Below are 21,195 nucleotides of genomic sequence, written 5' to 3' on the forward strand. Positions count from 1 at the left end.
AGGGATCACAGAACCTTTACAGGCCTCGACCACCTAGAGCAGGGTTAGGGTATTTTTAGGAGGGGCCTTTGATTTTCCTGCAACTCATGCTGACCCTATTACATGGAAAAGTGATATGCCAGTCTGGGTTAATCAATGGCCCTTAAATGAAGAGAAAATTCAGGCTGCTGAACTTTGGTTCAGTACAGGAACAATTAGATAGCGGCCACATAGCCCCCTCAAATTCACCCTGGAACTCGCCCATATTTGTAATTAAAAAGAAACCAGGTGAATAGAGATTATTACAGGATCTCAGGAGTTAATGAAACTATGGAATTGATGGGAGCTCTCCAACCAGGGCTACCGTCTCCTATGGCCATCCCTGACAATACTTATAAAATTATAATAGATTTGAAAGATTGTTTCTATACCATACCCTTGGCTCCACAAGATTGTAAAAGATTTGCATTTAGCGTGCCATCTACTAATTTTAGAGAACCTATGAGAAGATATCATTGGCTTGTGTTCCCCAAGGTATGGCTAATAATCCCACTCTATGCCAAAAGTATGTGGCTCAAGCTCTTAGAGCTACGAGGAAGCAATATCCAACAGTATACTTAGTACATTATATGGATGATATACTATTGGCTCACACCAATGAAGGATATTTACTTACTACTTTCTCCTGTATACAAGAAAGGCTTAAAAAACAGGGCCTAATAATAGCCCCTAAAAAAGGTACAGCGAAGTCCACCTTACTCATACCTTGGTTATCAACTACAAAAGTATTATTTTACTTCTCAAAAGATTTAATTAAGAAAAGATAACTTGAAAATGCTGAATGACTTTCAGAAACTTTTAGGAGATATCAATTGGATTAGGCCTTATCTTAAAATTACTACTGGAGAACTTAACCACTATTTGATATATTAAGAGGAGATTCTGATCCCATCTCGCCCAGAGTATTAACTGATGAGGGGCGTGCTGCCCTCGCTAGGGTAGAAGAGGCAATAACTGCTCAGCATATATCTTATTGTGATTATAACCAGGAGTGGGGTGCATATATTTTACCAACACAACACACTCCTACTGCAGTTTTATACCAAAAGGGACCACTAATGTGGCTACACTTAGCTGTTTCTCCTTCTAAAGTTCTTACTCCTTATCATGAGCTGGTGGCAACCTTGATTCATATGATTAGGACAGAGTCTTGTCAGTTATTAGGAAGAAAACCTCATTTTATATGTCCTTCCTTTTCCAAGCAGCAGCAGGATTGGTTATTTCAGCACAGTGATACTTGGGCCATCTCCCTTGCCAACTATACGGGGAAGTTGGATAACCACTACCCCCATGATAAATTGTTGCAATTTGTTAGCTTACATCAGTTTGTTTTCCCTGGAAAAATATCTGCTGTGCCATTAACAGGTGCATTATTGATTTTCACTGATGGTTCCTCTAATGGAACTGCAGCTTATACTATACTAGGAAAAACTATAACTTGGAAAACTGGATGCCATTCAGCTCAGGAGGTCGAGCTGCAAGCTGTCCTTGCCGCTATTCAAAAGGTGTCCGATCAAAGATTTAATCTATACTCCGATAGTCAGTATATAGTTAGGGCACTACAATTATAGAAACCGTTCCTTTTATAGGAATCTCTAACAGCAATGTTCAGAGTCTATTTAGAGCCACCCAAAAAGAACTTCAGCAAAGGACTGAAAAATGCTATTTTGGCCATATCCGAGCTCACATTGGCCTACCTGGACTTTTGGCTCAAGGCAATGAGATAATTGATCAGGCCATAAGAATTTTGTTTACCCAAGAACAATTAGCAGAGCAATCTCATGCCATCCATCATCAGAATAATAACAGCCTCTGACTCCAGTTTAAAATTACCAGAGAAGCAGCTAGACAAATAGTCAAACAGTGTCAGTCCTGCCTGGAATTACTCTCTGTGCCACAGTTGGGGGTAAATCCCCGAGGTTTATTGCCCAATCATTTGTGGCAAATGGATGTGACTCATGTCCCTAGTTTTGGAAAATTAAAGTATGTACATGTTACTATTGACACATTTTCCGGATTTCTAATGGCCACTTTGCAATCCGGAGAGGTGAGTAAACACTGTATCGCCCTTTGTTTAAAATGCTTTACCACTATAGGACAACCCAAAAGTCTTAAAACTGATAATGGGCCTGGTTATACTGGGAAAAAATTTCAAGTATTTTATACACAATTAGGTATAGTTCATAAAACTGGAATCCCCTATAACCCTCAAGGGTAAGGTATAGTAGAAAGAGCTAATAGCACTCTAAAACAACAATTACAAAAAATAAAAAAGGTGGAACTATACCCCTGACACTGCAAAATTATCTTAACCATGCCTTATTTATTTTAAAATTTTTAAATTTGGATTCTAATGGGAAATCTTCGGCTCAGAGATTCTGGTGTACATCCAGATTCTGGTGAACCTATGTACAAGTGCGCTGGAAGGACCCTATTACTGGGCAATGGTCTGGACCAGATCCGGTGCTAATTTGGGGGCGAGGGCATGTTTGTGTTTTCCCATAGGATGCCGAAAGTCCGCACTAGCTCCCGGAGAGGCTGGTACACCAAGCAGGACCAGAGCTTAGAGGAAAAAATGAAGAGGCTAGTCTGAGTGAATCTAAGCACCCAGAGTCTCCTGCAACCCAACGACATCTTCCCTGGAGACAGCACTATGGGGACAATGTGACTCAAATACCGATAATAGGACTTAATCTCAGCATTTATGATTACCCTGTTTCCCCGAAAATAAGACAGTGTCTTATATTAATTTTTGCTCCCAAAGATGCACTAGGTCTTATTTTCAGGGGATGTCTTATTTCTCCATGAAGAAGAATACGGTACACATTTATTGTTAAATGAAAATAAAGGAAATTTATTACCTGTATATGGTATGGTAGTACGGTAGTTGTCAACACAAACCAGACAAACTGAATCCTACAGTATCAAGAATTTACTCATTTATTCAATGACAATCATGTCATCATCTTCTGGAACATCATCATAACAACCCAATTCCTGAATTTCCTGGTGAATTTCTTGTGACTCCATTTCTTTCAGAATCAGTGGACCAAATTTCTCATGTTTAGCAATAGCATTCTGAGACAGAGCCTGGGGGGGTGTCTTATTTTCGGGGGATGCCTTATATTTCACTCAGAAGGAAACCTGTAAGTAGGTCTTATTTTCGGAGGATGTCTTATTTTCGGGGAAACACAGTAGATACCGGTAAACAAGTCCAACCCTTGTTTACAACTTGCAAGGATTTGTAGAAGGGCTATGGACATTAGACCATAAGACTTATCAGACTGACTTGTGGAAACTAAGTGCTAGTATGGGACCCTTTTTGGCCATAGCTAGGGGCAGCTCCAATATAAAGATCACGGAAATTACTGCACATGTTCCTGAACCTTATGCATTACTTGTGGAGAATTCATATTATTGTCCATGACTCTGTATATAATGTTTCTTGTATCAAATGTAATCTCACTAACTGCGTTACCTCAGTTGAGGATGATACCAAAATTTTAGTATTATATCAACCAGCTTTTATAATGACACTAATTAATATCACAGAGCCTTGGTATGATGAAAAGAGCAGACAAGTATGGAAAGAGGTCAACACGGCGTTAACTCGTGCTAAAAGATTTGTGGGACTCCTGATTGCTGGCATTATGGCCCTTATTACTCTTGTTGCCTCGGCAACAGCGGCTGCTGTCTCTTTGACAGACTATTCAGACAGCACATTATGTTAATGATCTGTTGAGAAAAGTCTCCCAAGCATTAGGAACGCAAGAAAACATAGATAGAAAATTTGAAGAGAAGTTAAATGCCCTGTATGATGTGGTTCAGGTCCTAGGTGAACAAGTTCAAGGTTTAAAAGTTAGGAATCAGCTTTGATGCCATGCTGAATATCAATGGATTTGTGCTACTTCTAAGCAGTATAATGAGAGCCAATATACTTGGGAACAGATTCAGAGATATTTATTCAGCAAATGGCATACAGAAAATGTTTCATTGGACTTGCTACAATTACATAGAGAGATACTGGGGATAAAGAATGCACCTCAATTAGATACTATTGAATAGCATAGCTGAGAGTGCTAAGGACTTTGTTCATTGGCTTATGGGACAAGTGCCATCCCTTGGTACCTTTCAGCATCTAGTCATGCTGGTATTAGGGACGCTGGCTCTGTTATTACTCATGTTATGCCTTGCTCCTTTGTCACTTCGCTTACTGGTTAAGAATCTATTTGGAATTAAAGCAGCACTTCACAGTATTCATTTACAGCTACAGGCTCACAAACAATCTCCTGTTTAATTAAAAGAAAAGGGGAGCTGCCCTTGAAAGCAAGGGTCTCACTTGTTGAGACATAGCTCTCTTTTCCTCCCTCGCTGATGGAAAACTACTGCTGTTTGCAGTTATCAGGAATTGTTTTGACTTGCAGCACAAGGACTGTGTGCATTGCTAGCTTTGACATTTACTTGACTTGGTTAAAAAACAGTCAGTAGACTTAGCGGCGCAAAAATATTTTGCGTAAACAAGGAACTTACTGCTTTTGCCTAAATTGCTGCAGTGGTTAAATATACTGTTTGGAATAAACTCGGGACTGCAGACTTGGGTCTCAGTCCTCCCGACCCCATCTTTTCTTGTCTGTCTTCTTTCTCATCCTCACCCCCTCAATCAGGTACTGTTCGTTGCCAGCAGGTTCCGGCAGTGGAGAAGCCCTCATGGATCAGGGCTAGCAGCTGCCGCTCATACCAGTTGATGGCAACGAGCGATCAGGACCGGAGCTGAGTGCTGGCAGCTAGTGCAAGCTGCAGCTCTGGCGCTGGCTGCAGGTGTGAGTGCCAGGCGGGACCATGATGCGCAAGAACAAAGAATTTTCAGAAACCACCGGAGGCTTGCCCTGATGACAGCGACTGACATCTCACCCTGGTCTGGTGCCCCTGCTCACATGCTCCACTATCCCACTGCAGACAATGCTGCCATGTTCTGCACTCTGCTGCCTGCTACCGATGTTGGCCATGTTCCTCGCATGCCCCCTGGTGATGAGTGCACATCATAGTGACTGGTTGTTTAATTGTTCTGCCGTTCGGTCTACTTGCATATTAGGGTTTTATATATTTAGATGTTAAGCTCTCACTAGTCTGAGAACTGGAGGGTGATGGGTTCAAATCCCAGTCAAGGGCACATACCTGGATTGCAGGTTTGATCCCTGGCTCAGGTTGGGGCATGTGAGGAAGGCAATCAATTCTTGTGTCTTACATCTCTTTCTCTCTGTCTCCCTCCTTCCCTCTCTCTAAAAAAGTCAATGGAAAAAATATTCTTGGGTGAGGATTAAAAAAGAAAAAGTATGCTAAGTGCCATGATGCAGGGAGTTTCAGAGCACATAGAAGAGATGTCTAATCCAACCTTAGATAGTTAAGGAAGGCTTCCTGGAGGAAGTGACATCGAAAAGAGCCCTAACTCTCATTCATTAACTAGACCAAATTGATTAGAAAGGGGAGGGTGGAAAGAAACCAATTCTTTAAAAATGACAAGAGGCAAGAGAGAACTCTGCTCAGGAGTTCTTTCTTTTTTACAGCTGTGTAATATTCCATTGTGTAGATATAAATCCACTCATCTGCTGATGGGCACTCAGGCTGTTTCAAAATCTTAGCTATTGTAAAATGAGCTGCTATAAACAAAGGGGTATATATATTCTTTCTGATTGGTGATTCTAATTTCTTGGGATATATTTCTAGCAGTGTGATTATTGGGTCAAATGGGAGTTCGATTTTTAATTTTTTAAGAAAACTCCATACTGTTTTTAATATTGGCTGCACATTTTGCTTTCTCTTCAGCAGTGTACGAGGGTTCCTTTTCTTTCTTTTTTTATTTTTATTTTTTATTTTATTTTATTTTATTTTTAACATTTTTTATTAAATTATTATCTGTGTACATATTTTAACATTGCCCCCCCCCATACATACCCTCCCTCTCCAGAGTTTTATGTCCATTGGTTGTACTTCTATTGTCTCCCCCAGATCTCCCTACCCTACCTGCTGTAATTTGACAGTCTGCTTGTTGCTTTACTGTCTCTATATCTATCTTTTGGTTCATCAGTTTATAATGTTCTTTATTATCCATAAATGAGTGAGGTCATGTGGTGTTTCTCTTTCATTGACTGGCTTATTTCACTCAGCATGATGTTCTCCAATTCCATCCAGGTTGCTGCAAATGATGAGAATTCCTTCTTTTTTATTTTAAAAATTCCTACTTTTTCTTTTTTAATCCTCACCCAAGAATATAGTATTCCATTGTGTAGATGTACCATAGTTTGCTGATCCAATCATCTGCTGACGGGCACCTAGGCTGTTTCCAAATTCTGGCTATTGTAGATTGTGCTGCTATGAACATAGAGGTGCATATATCCTTTCTGATTGGTGTTTCTAGTTTCTTGGGCTATATTCCTAGGAGTGGGATTACTGGGTCAAATGGGAGTTCCATTTTCAGTTTTTTGAGGAAACTCCACACTGTTCTCCACAGTGGTTGCACCAGTCTGCATTCCCACCAGCAGTGCACGAGGGTTCCTTTTTCTCCGCAACCTCGCCAACACTTGTGGTTTGTTGATTTGTTGTTGTTGGCCATTCTGACAGGTGTGAGATGGTACCGCATTGTTGTTTTGATTTGCATCTCTCAGATAATTAGTGACTTTGAGCATGTTTTCATGTGCCTTTTGGCCTTCCTTCTGTTTTCTTTTGAAAATATTCTATTTAGGTCCATTGCCCATTTTTTAATTGGATCATTCATCTTCCTTTTATTTACGTAGTTGTATAAGCTGTCTGTAGATGTTGGAGATTAAACCTTTATCAGTGGTAACATTTGCAAATATGTTCTTCCACACAGTGGGCTTTCTTGTTGTTTTGTTGATGGTTTCTTTTGCTGTAAAATAAAGCTTTTTATTTTGATGTAGTCCCATTTGTTTATTTTCTCTTTAGCTTCCATTGCCCTAGGGGCACAAGGGTTCTTTTTCTACACATCCTTGCCAGCACTTGTCATTTATTGATTTGTTGATGATAGCCATTCTGATAGGTGTGAGGTGGTACCTCATTATCATTTTGATTGGCATTTCTCAGATGATCAGTGACTTTGAGCATTTTTTTTATATGTCTTTTGGGCTTCCTTATGTCCTCTTTCAAAAAGTGTCTATTTAGGTCCTTTGCCCATTTTTTAATTAGATTGTTTATCTTCCTTTTGTTAAGTTGTATGAGTACTTTATAAATTTTGGAGATTAACCCCTTATCGGCAAATATGTGCAGTGGGTTCTCTTGTTATTTTGTTGATGGTTTCTTTTGCTGTGCAGAAGCTTTTTATTTTGATATAGTCCCATTTGTTTATATTCTTCTTAGTTTCCATTGACCTAAGCGATGTATTGGTAAACATTTTACTACGAGATATGTCTGATATTTTCCTGCTTATGAATTCTTCTAATACGTTTATTGTTTCCCATTGTATATTTAAGTATTTTATCCATTCTAAGTTTATTTTTGTGTATAGTGTAAATTGGTGGTCTAGTTTCATTTTTTTTTTTTGGCATGTGTCTGTCCAATTTTCCTAGCACCATTTATTGAATAGATTGTCTTGAATCCATTATATGTTCTTTCCTCCTTTGTCAAATATTAATTGAGCATAATGCCTTGGATCAATTTCTGGGTTCCCTGTTCTGTTCCATTGGTCTATATGCCTGTTCTTGTGCCAGTATCAGGCTGTTTTGAGAATATAATTTGTAATATAATTTGATATCTAGAATTGTGATTCCTCCAACTTTGTTCTTTCTCAGGATTGTTACAGCTATTTGGGGTCTTTTTTTTCTTTTTTCCCCCTAATAAATATTAATTGTTCAAATTATTACAGTTGTTCCTCTTTTTCCTCCCATAGCTCCCTTCCACCTGGTTCCCACCCCGCTCTCTGCCCTTACCTCACCCATAGGTGTATGATTTTTAAAATTTATTATTTATTTATTTATTTATTTAATATATATTTTATTGACTTTTCACAGAGAGAAAGAGAGAGGGATAGAGAGTTAGAAACATTGATGAGAGAGAATCATCGATCAGCTGCCTCTTGCATACCCCGGGACCCTTCAGTCCGCAGGCTGACGCTCTATCCACTGAGCCAAACCGGTCCCAGCCATAGGTGTACAATTTTTGTCCAGTCTTTTTCCACATACCCACCCCCATTTCCCCCCTAGAATTGTCAGTACATTATCTTTATATGCCCCTGATTCTATTATTATTTTCTAAATTTTATTTTATTGTTTAAAGTATTACACATAGTAGTACATATATCTCCCTTCCCCCCCACCCTCATTGACCTTCCCCCAGCCTCTCCTATCCCCTGCCGGATGCCCTCATTCCACCCTCCTCCCCACAGTGTCTTGTGTGCATTGGTTGTGCTTATATGCATATATACAAGTCCTTTGGTTGATCTTGCCCCTGATCCTATTATATTCACCAGTTTATTCTGTTTATCAGACTTTTTATTCATTTGATTTTTATTTATTTTATTTAAAAAATATATTTTATTGATTTTTTTTACAGAGAGGAAGGGAGAGGAATAGAGTCAGAAACATCAATGAGAGAGACATCGATCAGCTGCCTCCTGCACACCCCGCCCCCCCCCCCCCCCCCACCAGAGATGTGCCTGTAACCAAGGTACATGCCCTTGACCGGAATCAAACCTGGGACCTTTCAGTCTGCAGGCCGATGCTCTATCCACTGAGCCAAACTGGTTTTGGCTATTCACTTGATTTTTAGATTCACGTGTTGATAGATATGCATTTGTTGTCACTTTGTTGTTCATAATTTTTATCTTGACCTTTTTCTTCTTCCTCCTCTTCTTAAAGACTACCATTCAACATTTCATATAATACTGATTTGGCGATGATGAACTCCTTTAGCTTTTTCCTATCTGTGAAGCTTTTTATCTGGCCTTCAATTCTAAATGATAGCTTTGCTGGATAGAGTAATCTTGGTTGTAGGTTCTTATACAGTGGTGCCTCGCATAAAGAACGCCTCGCACAGCGAACGCTGCACACAACGAACTTCATTTCATGATTCATAATTCATACAACGAACTTCGTTTCACACAACGAAGTCGCCCGAGCTTCCACGACCGCTTTGCCCGAGCTTCCACGACTGCTTCGCCCGAGCTTCCACGATCGCTGCCGATGTATTGCATATCGGATAACGAGAAGCAACAATCAAACAATCAACCAATCCCAACTGCTGACATCAAGAACATCCTGGTCAAATGGAAAGCAGTTCAGGAGTTTACCAGTGCCCACTATCCGGATTCAGCTGAAGCAAACAGGATCAACCATCTTTACTCCGATACTCTTGTCTGTTATTTCCGGCAGATGTTGGAGAAAAGAGAAAAACAAACGACTTTGGACAGGTTTTTCATGAAACCATCGGCCAAAAAGCAGAAAATGGATGAAGATGTGCAAGATTCAGTAGACTCTACTTAGTCTGTCTTAAAATTAAAAAAATGTGTGTTTTTTTTTTTAAATTATGTTTTTAGATGTATCTAAATAAAAATAATAACAAAAAATTTATCTTTTTTATGTCATCTTAGCATATTTTATGCTACAGAACGAATTATTTTTTTTAACATGTATTGTTATGGGAAAACGCGTTTCACATAACGAACTTTTCGCATAACAAACTTGCTCCTGGAACGAATTAAGTTCGTTGTGTGAGGCATCACTGTATTCATCATTTTGAATATTTCTTGCCACTCCCGTCTGGCCTGCATAGTTTCTGTGGAGAAATCAGCTGACAGTCGTATGGATACTCCCTTGTAAGTAACTAACTGTTTTTCTCTAGCTGCTTTTAATATTCTCTTTGTCTTTTGCCCTTGGAATTTTAATTATGATGTATCTTGGTGTGGTCTTCTCTGGATTCCTTTTGTTTTGGGTTTTCTGAGCTTCCTGGACTTGTAAGTCTATTTCTTTCACCAGATAGAGGAAGTTTTCTGTCATTATTTCTTCAAATAGAATTTCATATCTTGCTCTCTTCTTCTGGCACCCCCTTAATTCAGATGTTGTTTGCTTGCAATTGTCCCAGTGGCTCTTTACACTATCTTCAATTTTTTTGAATTCTTTTTTCTTTTTGCTTTTCCAGTTGGGTGTTTTTTGCTTCTTTGTATTTCAAATCTTTGACTTGATTCTTGGGATCCTCTAGCCTAGGGGTGTCGAACTCAATCAGAGAAGGGGCCAAAATCTAAAATCCAGCCTAAATTGCGGGCCGAATGGTTTACTGAACAGTCATAAACTGACAATGTCATAAACTGACAGCGGAGTGCAGTGATGACAGCGCGGTGCGGGCCACATTGCAAGGCCTGGCGGGCTGGATTTGGCCCGCGGGCCTTGTGTTTGACACATGTGCTCTAGCCTATTGTTGGATCTCTGTATATTATTTTTATTTCAGTCAGCGTATATTTAATTTTAGATCCTCGAGGCTCTCACTAAATTTATCAGTGGTTTCTAGAAGATTCTTTCTTAAAATATATTTTTATTGATTTTTTTTTACAGAAAGGAAGGGAGAGGGATAGAGAGTTAGAAACATTGATGAGAGAGAAACATTGAATCAGCTCCATCCTGCACACCGCCTACTGGGGATGTGTCCACAACCAGGGTACCTGCCCTTGACTGGAATCAAACTTGGGACCTTTCAGTCCACAGGCTAATGCTCTATCCACTGAGCCAAACCAGTTAGGGCTAGAAGATTCTTGAGCAAACTTATAACACTGATTTTGAACTCTATATCCAGTAGTTTGCTTTCCTCCATTTCTGTCATTTGTAACCTGTTTCTTTGTATCTGCATTTTGGCTGCTTCCCTGTGTTGATAATGTGGCTTTGTGTGCTAGGTGTCCTATAGGGCCCATGGCTAAGACTCCCTCATTACCTGAGGTGGACACTCTTGGTGCACCCCTTTGTGGGGTGTATGCATAGTCTTGTTGTAGTTAAGCCTTTATTGTTATTGGTATCACTGGGAGGAATTGACCTCCAGGCCAATTGGCTATGAGGATCAGTTGTGTCTATGAAGGGCAAGGGATAGAGAGTTAGAAACATTGATGAGATGTGCCCACAACAAAGGTACATGCCCTTGATTGAAATCAAACCTGGGACCCTTCTGTCCATAGAACAACACTCTATCCACTGAGCCAAACCAGTTAGGGTTAAACATAGTAGTTTTTTTGATGGAGTCTTAGGGTTTTTTATGTACAGTATTATGTCATATGTGAATAGTGACAGTTTTACTTCCTCTTTTCCAATTTGAATGCTTTTTATTTCTTCTTCTTGTGGATCATTAAGCTAGCACTTCCAGTACTATGTGGAACAGGAGTGGTGAGAGTGGGCATCCCTGTCTTGTTCCTGTTCTTAGGAGAAATAGATTTAGTTTTTGCCCATTGAGTATGATGTTGGCTGTAGGTTTGTCATATAGGGCTTTTATTATGTTGAGGTATTATCCATCTACTTCCACTTTGCTGAGAGTTTTATCAAAAAAGGATGTTGGCTTTTGTGAAATGCTTTTATCTGCCTCAATTGATATGATTTCATGTGATTTTTGTCTTACAGTCAGTTAATGTGCTGTATCACATTTATTATTTTTAAAATATATTTTATTGATTTTTTACAGAGAGGAAGAGAGATGGATAGAGAGTTAAAAACATCAATGAGAGAGAAAAATCAATCAGCCGCCTCCTGCATACTCCCCACTGGGGATGTGCCCACAACCAAGGTACATGCCCTTGACCGGAACCGAACTTGGGACCTTTCAGTCCTCAGGCTGATGCTCTGTCCACTGAGCCAAACCGGTTTCAGCTCACATTTATTAATTTGTGAATATTGTACCAGCCTTGCATCCTTGTTATAAACCCCACTTGGTCATGGTGTATGATCTTTTTAATGTATTCCTGGATGCGATTTGCTAATATTTTGTTGAGGATTTTAGCATTTATATTCATCAAGAATATTGGTCAGTAGTTCTTTCTTTGTAGTGTCTTTATCTGGTTTTGGAATTAGGGTAATGCTGGTTTCATAGAAAGTGTTTGGAAGTGTTCCTTCCTCTTGAAATTTTTGGAATACTCTGAGGAGGATAAGTGTAAGTTCTTCTTTGAATGTTTGTGAAGCCATCAGGATAGGGCTTTTGTTTGCTGGAAGTTTTTTGATTACTGCTACAATTTCTAAGCAGTTATCAGCCTATTCAGGTTTCCTTTCTTTCTTTCTCTTTCTTTCTTTCTTTCTTTCTTTCTTTCTTTCTTTTTTTTTTTTTAATAAATCTTTATTGTTCAGATTATTACAAATGTTCCTCATTTATTAAAATTTTATTTCTCCCTCCATTGCTACCCTCCACCCGGTTCCCACCCAACCCTCTGCCCTTTCCCCATTCCCCATTGTCCTCATCCATAGGTGCACAGTTTGTGTTCATTCTCTTCCCACACCCCCCACTCCCCTTTTTCCCAAGAATCGTCAGTTCACTCCCCTTCCATACCTCTGATTCTATTATATTCACCAGTTAATATTGTTCATCAGATTTTTTTTAATTCCCTTGGTTTTTAGTTTCACTTGTTGATAGTTACATATTTATTGTTCATAATTTTTAACTTTACTTCCTTTCTCTTCCGAAAGAACCCCCTTCAGCAATTCATAAAATTCTGGTTTGGCGGTGATGAACTCCTTTACCTTTTTTTTTTTTTTATTATTATTATTTATCTTTATCTGGCCTTTGATTCTGAGTGATAGTTTTGTTGGGTAGATTATTTTTGGCTGTAGGTTCTTGCTATTCATCACCTTGAATATTTATTGCCATTCCCATCTGGCCTGCATGGTTTCTGTTGAGAAATCAGCTGACAATCGTATGGGTGGTCCTTTATAGGTAACTACCTGCTTTACTCTTGCTGCTTTTAATATTCTCTCTTTGTCTTTTGCTCTTGGCATTTTAATTATGATGTGTCTTGGTGTGGTCCTCTTTGGGTTCCTTTTGTTTGTCATTCTGTGCGCTTCCTGGACTTGTAGGTCTAATTCTTTCACCAGGTGGGGGAAGTTTTCTGTCACTATTTCTTTTTCTTTTTTTTTTCTTTTTTTTTTTTAATGTGAATTTTTATTAACTTAATTCGTTGAAACTCCTCTTTTTTTTAAATATATATTTTTATTGATTTTTATACAGAGAGAAAGGGAGAGAGATAGAGAGCTAGAAACATCGATGAGAGAGAGTCATCGATCAGCTGCCTCTTACACACCCCCTACTGGGGATATGCCCGCAACCAAGATACATGCCCTTGACCGGAATCGAACCCGGGACCCTTCAGTCCCCAAGCCGACGCTCTAGCCATTGAGCCAGACCGGTCCCGGCTGTCACTATTTCTTTCAATATGTTTTCCGTATTTTGCTCTCTCTCTTCTTCTGGGATCCCCATAATTCTGATGTTGGTTCGCTCGAAGTTGTCCCAGAGGTTTCTTACATTATCTTCAACTTTCTGGATTCTCTTGTCTTCTTGCTTCTGCAGAGGAGTGTCTCCTGGCTCTTTATGTTCCAAATCTTTGACTTGATTCTTGTGATCTTCCATTCTGTTTTTAGGACTCTGTATAATATATATATATATATTTTATTTCAGACAATGTGTTCTTTATTTCTAGTTGATCCCTTATTTTTTCTTGTTGATCCCTTATTATTTCTTGTTGATTCCCTATTATTTCTAGTTGATCCCTTTTCATATCCTCATAGGTCTCGTTTATTTTATTGGCCTTTTCAAGGAAATTCTAGAAAAACCTTATAAGCATAGTTTTGAACTCTATATCCAGTCGCTTTTTGTCCTCCATTTCTTTCGTTTGTGATCTGTTTCCTTGTCTCGGCATTTTTGCAGCTTCCCTGAGTTGGTAGCCTTAAAAGTCTCAGTGTTCAGCTTGAATGGGGTGGAGTTTCAGGGTGGAGCCTACAGTCTTGGCTTCCATCAGCCACACCCTATGAGGCTCCTGAGTCTCAGTATTCCTCAGGATCCTTCAGTACTTGTTGCAAGCACCTCTGAGAGTAAGGTGCCCTTGAGTTTCGCGCGCTACCAAACAGTCTAGGCTCTCCCCCAATGAGCCCGGAACTGGGGTTCAGTTCAGTTGGAAGTGGGGTTGGAAGTGGGGTTCAGAGCAGTCTGGAGCTTTTGTATCCTTCCATCTAGGGCAATTTAGCGGCACAGTAAACCACCCCTTCTCTGCGCGTAATGTGCGCGCCTCCAGGGGCTCTACTTTTTGCGGCTCCCCTGAGATTCCACCTAACAGCCCAGGCTCCCTCTGAATGAGCCTGGGTCCCCAGGGTCTGGCCTAGAACTGGGGTTCAGTGCTGTCAGATATGGGGTTCAGCACAGTCCAGAGCTTTTATCTCCTTCCCGCTAGGAAATGCCAGCCAGGCACTCAGCCTCCCCCTCCTCTCCTGCTCCATCCTCTCCACGTGCACAATGTGTCTCCGTACCGTAGGCTTTTACAGCTCCTCTGATTTTCCTTCTGGTTTTCTCTTTCCTTCTCATTGTAGAAATTCTATTCAGTTGACTTTCCTGTAGTTCTGGGTAATGTCCATTTTGTATTTTGGTTGTATTTTATTGAAATTGTTGCGTGAGGCTGCAGTTAGGTGTTTACCTATGCCGCCATCTTGGATTCTCCCAGGTTTTCTTTTTTAAAAAAATTTAAAATATAGTTTATTGATTTTTTTGTACAGAGAGGAAGGGAGAGGGATAGAGAGCTAGAAACCACGATGAGAGAGAACCATCGACCAGCTGCCTCCTGCACACCACCTACTGGGGATGTGCCCACAACCAAGGTACATGCCCTTGACCGGAATCAAATCTGGGATCCTTCAGTCCACAGACTGACACTCTATCCACTGAGCCAAACTGGTTTCGGCTTTTAAAAAAAATATATTTTATTGATTTTTTACAGAGAGGAAGAGAGAGGGATAGAGAGTTAAAAACATCAATGAGAGAGAAACACCGACCAGCTGCCTCCTGCACAACCCCCACTGGGGATGTGCCCGCAACCAATGTACATGCCTTGACCGGAATCGAACCTGGGACCTTTCAGTGAACAGGCTGATGCTCTATCCACTGAACCAAACCGGTTTGGGCTATTATTTCTTCTTGTCTGGTTGCTGTGGCTAGGACTTCCAGTACTATGTTGAATAAGAATGGTGAAAACGGACATCCTTGTCTTGTTTTTGTTCTTAAGGGTAACACGTTTAGTTTTTGCCCATTGAGTATTATGTTGAATGTATTTTTTTGGCCTTTATTATCATGAGGTATGATCTTTTTACAGTATTCCTACTTTAGTGAGAGTTTTTATCAAAAAAGGGTGCTAGATTTCGTCGAATGTTTTTAAAAAACAAATATATATATTTTATTGATTTTTCACAGAAAGGAAAAGAGAGGAATAGAGAGCCAGAAACATCAATGAGAGATATACATTGACCAGCTGCCTCCTGCACACCCACCATCAGTGATGTGCCCGCAACCAATGTACATGCCCTTGACCGGAATTGAACCTGGAACCTTTCAGTCCACAGACCAACGCTCCATCCACTGAGCCAAACTGGTTTCAGCTTATCGAATGCTTTTTTCTGCATCTTTTGAAATGATCATGTGGTTTTTTTGTTTTTTGTTTTTTGCTTTTATTTATTTATTTATTAACCATTTATTTATTTATTTATTTATTTATTTATTTATTTTTACATATTTTATTGATTTTTTTGCCCCCCTCCCTCCCTCCCACACATCCCCTCCATCCCCAGATCATGTGGTTTTTATCTTTCAATTTGTTTATGTGATTTTATTTATTTATTTATTTATTTATTTATTTATTATTTTTTAACTTTTTGTTGTTGTTCCACTTATTTATTCATTCATTTGGTTGATTTTTTAAAAATAAATCTTTATTGTTCATATTATTACAAATGTTTCTCATTTCCCCCCCCTCCATTGCTCCCCTCCACCAGGTTCCCACCCCACCCTCTGCCTTTCCCCACCCCCCATTGTCCTCATCCATAGGTGCACAGTTTATGGTCAGTCTCTTCCCACACCCCCCACTCCCCTTTCTCCTGAGAATCATCAGTTCACTCCCCTTCTCCACCTCTGATTCTATTATATTCACCAGTTAATATTGTTCATCAGATTTTCTAAAATTCCCTTGGTTTTTAGATTCACTTGTTGATAGTTATGTATTTGTTGTTCATAATTTTTATCTTTATTTTCTTCCTCTTCATAGAGAACCCCTTTCAGCAATTCATATAATTCTGGTTTGGTGGTGATGAACTCCTTCAGCTTCTTCTTCTTTTTTTTTTTATTAGTGAAGTTCTTTATCTGGCCTTTGATTCTGAGTGATAGCTTTGCCGGGTACAGTATTTTTGGCTGTAGGTTCTTGCTATTCATCACCTTGAATATTTCTTGCCATTCCCATCTGGCCTGCATGGTTTCTGTTGAGAAATTAGCTGACAATCGATGGGTGCTCCTTTATAGGTAACTACCTGCTTTTCTCTTGCTGCTTTTATTCTCTCTTTGTCTTTTGCTCTTGGCATTTTAATTATGATTTGTCTTGGTGTGGTCTTCTTTGGATTCCTTTTGTTTGGGGTTCTGTGTGCTTCCTGGACTTTCAAGTCTATTTCTTTTACCAGGTGGGGAAAGTTTTCCATTACTATTTCTTTCAATATGTTTTTGGTATCTTGTTCTCTCTCTTCTTCTGGGACCCCCATAATTCTGATGTTGGTTCACTCGAAGTTGTCCCAGAGGTTTCTTACACTATCGTCAACTTTCTGGATTCTCTTGTCTTCTTGCTCCTGCAGAGGAGTGTCTTCTGGCTCTTTATGTTCCAAATCTTTGACTTGATTCTTGCGATCTGCCATTCTGGTTTTAGGACTCTGTATAATATTTTTTATTTCAGACAATGTATTCTTTATTCTAGTTGATCCCCTTTTATTTCTAGTTGAGTCCTTTTCATATTCTCTTAAGTCTTGTTTATTTTATCGGTCTTTTCCAGGAAATTCTTGAAAAACCTTATAAGCGTGGTTTTGAACTCTATATCCAGTCGCTTTTTGTCCTCCATTTCTTTCGTTTGTGATGTGTTTCCTTGTCTCGGCATTCTCACTGCTTTCCTGAGTTAGTAGGGTGGCTTTGTGTGCTAAGGTGTCCTATATGGTTCAGTGGGTCAGTCTCCCAGTTACCTGAGGTGGACACTCTTGGTGCCCCCTTTTGTGGACTGTGTGTATAGCCTTGTTGTAGTTAAGTCTTGATTGTTGTTGGTATCACTGGGAGGAACTGACCTCCAGGCCAATTGGCTGTGAGGATCAGCTGTGTCTATGCCAGGAGACAACCTTATTCTACTAGACTTGGAAAATTGCAAAAGCCTTTGCTCAGCTTTGATGGGGTGGAGTTTCAGGGTGGAACCTACAGCCTTGGCTTCCATCAGCCCCGCCCTATGAGGTTCCTGAGTCTCAGTGTTCCTCAGGGTCCTTCGATACTCGCTGCAAGTACCGCTGAGAGAAAGGTGCCCTCGAGTTTCACCTGCTACCAAACAGTCTAGGCTCTCCCCCAAAGAGCCCGGAACTGGGGTTCTGTGCAGTCGGAAGTGGGGTTGAAAGTGGGGTTCAGAGCAGTCTGGAGCTTTTGTCTCCTTCCCGCTAGGGCAATCCAGCGGTATAGTCTGTGCGTGCAATGTGCGCGCCTCCGGGACTTCCTTTTGCCGTTCCCCTGAGTTTCCGCCTTACAGCCCAGATTCCCTCCATATGAGCCTGGGTCCCTAGCATCTGGCCTAGAACTGGGGTTCAGTACAGTCAGAGCTGGGGCTCAGCACAGTCCAGAGCTTTTATCTCCTTCCCGCTTGGGAACCCCAGCCAGGCACTCAGCCTTTCCCTCATCTCCTGCTCCGTCCTCTCCCTACACGAGCACCGTGTCTCTGTACCATAGGCTTTTACAGCTCCTCTGATTTTCCTTCTGGTTTTCTCTTTCCTTCTAGTTGTAGAATTTCCAGTCAACTTTCCTGTAGTTCTGGATAATGTCCATTTTGTATTTTAGTTTTATTTTTTTGAAATTGTTGTGTGAGGCTGCAGTTAGGCGTTTACTTATGTTGCCATCTTGGTTTCTCCCATTGGTTGATCTGTATAATATTTATTGATTTGTGAATATTGTATCAGCCTTACATTCCTGGAATAAATCCCATTAGATCACGGTGTATGATCTTTTAAATATATTGCTGGTTCTAATTTGCTAACATTTTAAAAATATTTTTTAATTGAATTCACAGAGGAAAGATAGAAACACCAATGATGAGAGAGAATCATTGAATGGCTGTCTCCTGTACATCTCCTACTGGGGACCGAACCCACAACCCTAGCATGTGCTCTCAACAGGAATCGAACCTGGAACCCTTCCATCTGTAGGCTGATGCTCTATCCACTAAGCCAAGCCAGATAGTGCTGATTTGCTAATATTTTGTTGAGGATTTTATTATCTGTGCTCATCAAGTATTTTGATCTGCAATTTTCTTTTTTTGTAGTGTCTTTATCTGGTTTTGAAATTGGAGCTTGGAAGTGTTCCTTCCTCTTGAATTTTTTTGGAATAGATTGAGGAAGATAGATGTTAGCTCTTCTTTGAATGTTTGGTAAAATTCACCTATAAATCCATTCAGTCCAGGACTTTTGTTTTCTGGAAGTTTTTAAATTACTGCTTCAATTTTATCAGTTGTTATTGTCATACTCATGTTTTCTGATTTTTCCTGATTTTTTGGAAGATTGTATGTTTCAAGAAGTTTGTTAATTTCACCCAGGTTGTACAGTTTGTTGGTATATTCATAGTATTTTATTACAATCCACTGTATTCTGGGATGTCCATTGTTATATCATCTCTTTCACCTCTGATTTTATTTATTTGGGTCCTCTCTTTTTGTGTCTTGGTCTTTTCAACTGTTTTTCTTTTTTGTTTGTTTGTTTCTATGTCATTTATTTATTATTTATTATTTTATAATAAATAATATTTTTTATTTTCTTCCTTTCATTTCCATTAGAAGTTCTTTCTAGTTCATTTAGTTGTCGGGTTTGACAGTTCATTAGTTATTTATTTATTTATTTATTTATTTATTTATTTATTTATTTATTTATTTATTTTAGGTAGGCCTGTAGTGCTATGAATTTCCCTCTCAGGACTCCTTTTGCATAGGTTTTGGGTAGTTGTGTGTTCATTTTCTTTTGTTTTCAGGAAGGTTTTAATTTCTTGTTTGATCTCATTGATAACCCATTCATTGTTTAGTAAGAAGCTATTTAGACTCATGTATTTGAGTGTGGGTTTTTTCTTTTTATTATTGTAATTGATTTCTAACTTCATGCCATTGTAATCCAATCTTCTTGAATTTGTATAGGCTTGTTTTGTGTCCAAACATGTGGTCTATTTTTGAGAATGTTCCTTGTGTGCTTGAGAAGAATGTATATTCTGTTGCTTTGAGGTGAAATGTTCTGTAAATATCAGATCCATCTGATCTAGTGTGTCATTTGAGGCCTCTGTTTCTTTATTGATTTTTTTTTGTCTGGAAGATATATCCATTGATGTTAGTTAGATGTTAAAGACCTCTAGTATGACTGTTTTGTTCTCAATCTCTCCCTTAAAGTCCATCAAGAGTTTTTTTTATGTACTTGGGTGCTCCTCTATTGGGTGAATATATGTTTACAAGGGATATATTTTTTATTGAATCATTACCTTTAATATTATGAAGTGGCCTTCTTTATCTCTGGTTATGGACTTTGTTTAAAAATTATTTTGTCCTGCCGAAACCGGTTTGGCTCAGTGGATAGAGCATCAGCCTGCAGACTGAAGGGTCCCAAGTTCAATTCCAGTCAAGGGCATGTACCTTGATTGTGGGCACATCTCCAGTGGTGGGGTGGTGGTGGTGGTGGTGGTGCAAGAGGCAGCTGATTGATGTTTCTAACTCTCTATCCCTCTCTCTTTCTATCTGTAAAAAAAATCAATAAAATATATTTAAAAATAAAATAAAATAAAATCTATTTTGTCTTATATGAGTACTAGTGATTTGGTGCATGGATTAGTGCATATTGAAAGGAAATTAATTAGGAGGTGGCCAGTGGGGCGGGTCTGGGTGAGAAGGGCCAGATATGCACTGGAGCCAACCTTCTATGGTCTCTCCCTGGCATCTGTGGAGTGAGCCTGACCTGTGGGGATCAGGTTGAAACTGGCTCCCCTACATCCCCTGAGGGGTTCTGGAGTGTGAAAGAGCACTTTGAAAGTTGCTATTGTACAGGATGTGGAATGCAAATGCAAGTGTGCAGTAAACAGATTTGGGGCAGACAGTGCCCCAGCAACAACATAACCCATGGCCGATGGTGGAATCATGCAGCCCCACAATGAATTGGGCTCCTTCCTCTCTGATTTTGGGGTACATCACTGAAGAACCACCATTGCTAAATCACTGCAGCTTGGCAGCTCCTGCATTGAGTGTCTTCCCCCTCATGGTCAGTGCACATCATAGTGACCGGTCAGAGAGTATGAGGCATAGTTAATGCATTAGCCTTTTATATATATAGACTAGTGGCCCAGTGCATGAAATTCATGCACAGTGGGGGTGGGGTTCCTTCAGCCCAGCCTTCACCCTCTCCAATCGGGGACATCCCTCTTGCAATCTGGGACTGCTGGCTCCTAACTGCTCATCTGCCTGCCTGCCTGATTGCCCCTCTTCTGCCAGCCTGATCTCTCCCCCAGTGGCCCTCCCCTACCAGTCTGATCTTGCCCCCAACTCCCTCCCCTTCTGGCCTTATTTTGCCCCAACTGTCCTTTCCTACCAGCCTGATGGCCCCTAACTGCCTCTACCTGCCTGATCACCCTAACTGCCCTACCCTGCCAGCCTGATCTTGCCCCCAACTGCCCTCCTCTGCCGGCCAATTTGGTTCTGATTGGTCAGTTTCTATGCCAGTCACCATCAAAAGCTCTGCATCCTAGGCAGCCATTGGCTCCTCACAGTTCACCTAGATTTGGTTCTGATTGGTTGGTTTCAATGGCAGTCAGCATCTCTGGGCCTATCAATGGGGCCTGATCAGAAAGGCGGGGCTGATCAGCAGACCTGGTGGAGGCCCAGAGAGAAATGGAGGCATGGCTGCT

At 40.1% G+C, this 21,195-nt stretch overlaps 1 long non-coding RNA gene across 2 annotated transcripts in view; it reads left to right on the forward strand.

The window, feature by feature from the left end:
- Positions 1 to 21,195, forward strand: part of LOC311633058 — a 67,851-nt gene that overhangs the window by 3,938 nt on the left and 42,718 nt on the right. Inside the window, exon 2 of one of the 2 annotated variants that reach the window (XR_014796892.1) lies at positions 4,724 to 5,071. This is a non-coding gene — a long non-coding RNA (uncharacterized lncRNA). Of the gene's footprint in view, positions 1 to 4,703; positions 5,072 to 21,195 lie in introns of both variants that reach the window. The other variant, XR_014796893.1, reaches the window with a different exon arrangement.

This window comes from Pipistrellus hanaki (assembly GCF_964339955.1).
Source record: "Pipistrellus hanaki genome assembly, chromosome: 15".
In the NCBI taxonomy this organism is placed as follows: domain Eukaryota; kingdom Metazoa; phylum Chordata; class Mammalia; order Chiroptera; family Vespertilionidae; genus Pipistrellus; species Pipistrellus hanaki.